Below are 3611 nucleotides of genomic sequence, written 5' to 3'. Positions count from 1 at the left end.
TTACACTTGCTACACTTGAACAAACAATTTTCCTCAACTCCTTTAATTTGTAACCAGTGTGTGGTGCTCTCGCTGAACTCCCGGTGTCACCGTTCTCACTGTTGCCACCGATTGAATATGCTGATGGGCTTGTTCGAACCTGACGGCTGTCTGACTGTTAAATTCCTGTTTTTATATCAGTTTCTTAAGACTTATCACACAGTGACGCAACGTCTTTATTCTACACGGTAATCTATCACGTGGATTTTTACAAAATGATTTTAGTTCTGATCAATTTAAAACCCTCGTGCTCGGACAAGCTGCCGCATCTTGAACAAGGCGCAAAAACGCATCCCATTTTAGAAATGTCAGTATCTTTATGACAGATTGAATCTCGCTCTGACATGACACGAACCAATGGAACTTATTCAAATTTCAGGTTAAAGATTAGATCTACCGCAAATTAGGCTTACATTTTATCGAATATCTTACCTGAATCATTTCCGCCAAGTACCAGCTAACGGGGTGTGTCTCTAAACAAACCTGTAGAAACATTGACTCACTCCCACAAGAAATATCGTCAGTGTTTGTGGATAGAGGGTTCAGTTGACCGACACAGTGAGATTTCTTAGTGAAGTTGTCAATGAGATTTAAACGAAAGATTTTCTTTTATTTAGTTCAACAACTATGTTCCTGATTAAGATGCCTGTGAGGTCGCCCTGACTCCGTTTCAAGCAATGACATTACCATGCATATTTTACCCCAGGGTGCTGGGGTAGTGTAGTGGTTAAAACGTTCGCTCCTCGCGCCTAAGGCTCGGGTTCCATTCCCTCAAGGGTACACTTTGTGAGGCCCGTTTCTGTCCCTCGCTATATTTCTGGAACATTGCTACCAGCGGCGTATAACCATCTCACTCACCCATTCCATACGTCAAGCCATGGTGATGCAAGGGGGATTCACTTTTATACATTGGTGGAATTGGAACTACAAGGAAGAATATAACAAAACAATAATTGAACCAGTCTCACTACACATACGCACAACGATTTGTTTATACTTTTCTCTCAGCGTCCTCAGAGGTGAAACCAGAGTACATTGCTATACTATAGCCTTGTATCTTACGCCCGTGAAGATCCGTGTTGGAAGTGGTCTTCGGTGACCAATAATTGCCCTTAGAGGTGACTAACGGATCGTGTGGTCAGGCTTGATGACTTGATTGACACGTGTCATCGCATCACAGTTCCCACGGATCATGCTCATGCTGTTGATCACTTGATTGTCTGGTCCAGACTCGATTACTTACTAGCCCCTGCCATATAGCTTGAATGTTGCTGAGTGCGGCAAACACCAACCCAAAGCGGATCTAACCTGGTGTCTTACTCTCACGCTAACGCCACCAATACCTCAGACAAGGTTAAAGGTTCCGACGCTATGTTCATGGACATATATAGCACTTTTCTGTATATTCTATACTCAATGTCCAATATTCTTACTACCTTTGGCTACTGCCTGTTAGTTCATTTATGGAAATGACACTTTTATGGAACCAGGAATCTAACAACATGGACAACAGGACAACATTCAACTAACGGACAAGTCATTCAGTGACACTGACCATCTTTATCACAAAACATCGCAAGAAAACAAGATACAGCTAATGCTGGCGATCTCAGAAGCGTTTGTCAGGCAAAGCTCCCCTCCAGCCAATCTTCAGTTTCCTGGACAGGTCGGTCCTAATGTCTTTGTAGGATGGATCATCGGCTCTGTTCCAATTCTCTTCTGGGTCTTTCACATGATCGTAGAGTTCAGCTGCCTTCAGCTCGTCCCACATGGGTTTATAGATGGGTCTGCCTATGAAGTTGATCCACTCTGTGTAGCGATACTGGTCTGTCCTCATGGTGTAACCCATGATTACATCACCATGGAAACCGTTTCCTCCTCGAGGGTACTGGGAGAAGGCAGCAGGTTTCCAGTTTTCTATTGTTGGATTTGTCATAAGTGGGACCATGCTCGTACCTTCTGTGCACAGAGTGATGTTCTGTGAGTTTGGTGGACACGTTGGAAGCTTAGGAAGTTCTGCAGCATCAACGAGAGTCGGGTAGAGATCGACAAATTCTGTCAGGTGCTCTGTCACCACACCTTCATCTGTGACTCCAGGTACGTGTATCATCATGGGGGCATGGGTGGCGTCTTCAAAGTTTGTGTGCTTCTCCCACTCTGAATGTTCTCCCAGCCACCCATGATCACCCCAGAAGGATATGATTGTATTGTTAGAAAGTCCTAAGTTGTCAAGCTCCTGAATAACTCTCCCCAGCTCGTAGTCAGTATAGCTGATACAGCTGTAGTAAGCCTGTCTAAGTTCAAGGGTCAGTGTAGGTGGAAATGTGAGGTTTATGTAGCCGATATTGTTTAAGTGAAAAGATTTAACATCTTTAAAGAGGCCAAAGTTCGTAAAATTATGCCAGGCAACAGCTGGCATTCCAACTGGAGCATAATAGTTTGGTGCAGGGCGAAGACTCTCCAGGGGATAGAAGGTATTGAAACGAGCAGGATAGATCCATGGCATGTGCGGTTTATGGAACCCTACTGCCACAAAGAACGGCTGCTCACCTGACTTTGCTCTAGGTGCGACTTCCTGCAGAATCTTTATGGCATGGTCCGCAATCATCTCATCCTGAAGTGGTTGAGCTTTCTCTTTTTCCTCTGATACTGCGTCACATAAGAGGTCATTTCGTCTATATTTGTCTTCTGCGTGAAAATATGGATACGGGATCATCTCCTCCCGAGGAACTGCCAGGATGAAAGATCTTCCCCATTCCAATAGTTCGATAGCCATTACGTTTGAAGTATTCCGGCAGTGTAGTAAAGTTACCACCAACCTGTCTGAAGTAAGGTCTATTGTCCCATATGTGACTTGTGTCAGGCCGCCTGCTGGTAAGGAGGGCTGTTCTGCTAGGGCTGCACAGAGCCTGAGACACGTAGGCTCTCTTCAGCACAAGGGATCTGCTAGCTAAGGCATCGAGAGTCGGGGTGTGCATCTTGGGGTGGACAGGAGATGGCATGTCTGGACCCAAGTAGGCATTGAGGTTTGGCCTCATGTCATCTGAAACCAGAAACAAAACATTTTTCTTTGCCCCCGCTAATGCAATCAGCATCAGCTGTAACACGGCTGCCTTCAACATCATGGTGCAATGCATGATTGACAAATTTAATGACGCTCGTGAAATATTTATACAAATGAGCATATCTATATAGAACACGCCTTTATCTATGTGTCCTTGACTTGTAATGTCAATGTGGTTCTCAGGAATTTGCAGTTGGTAGATAAGAAATATCGAGAGAACCTTGAACATGTATTCTGATGTTCATATGTTATATTGAGGAACTGATGTTCCTGTTGACAGGAATGATTTGAGATTTTGTAGATTTTTAGAGTTTGCCAGTTTATTCAATTCTCTGTTTTCTGGTGAGAGTTTGTTACGCCATGTTGAATTGGTTTGTCACCATATGGTTTAGCATGTCAGCTGCTGTAGACTTTTTGGTTGGAGTGACCATTTATCTGCAAGGTATGCCCAACATGTATGTAAACGTGACACATCTGTCGTTTTCAATAAGTATGGACTGAAGAAAGG

General features: G+C 44.0%; 1 pseudogene; it reads right to left on the bottom strand.

The window, feature by feature from the left end:
• Positions 1–1648: 1648 nt before the first annotated feature.
• On the bottom strand, positions 1649–3164 carry LOC137285749 (iduronate 2-sulfatase-like; annotated as a pseudogene).
• Between the last annotated feature and the right edge of the window lie 447 nt (positions 3165–3611).

The sequence above is a fragment of the Haliotis asinina genome, chromosome 1 (genome assembly GCF_037392515.1).
Source record: "Haliotis asinina isolate JCU_RB_2024 chromosome 1, JCU_Hal_asi_v2, whole genome shotgun sequence".
In the NCBI taxonomy this organism is placed as follows: Eukaryota; Metazoa; Mollusca; class Gastropoda; order Lepetellida; family Haliotidae; genus Haliotis; species Haliotis asinina.
The sequence above is the reverse complement of the archived record's forward strand: the minus strand, read 5'-3'. Positions and strand labels throughout refer to the sequence as shown.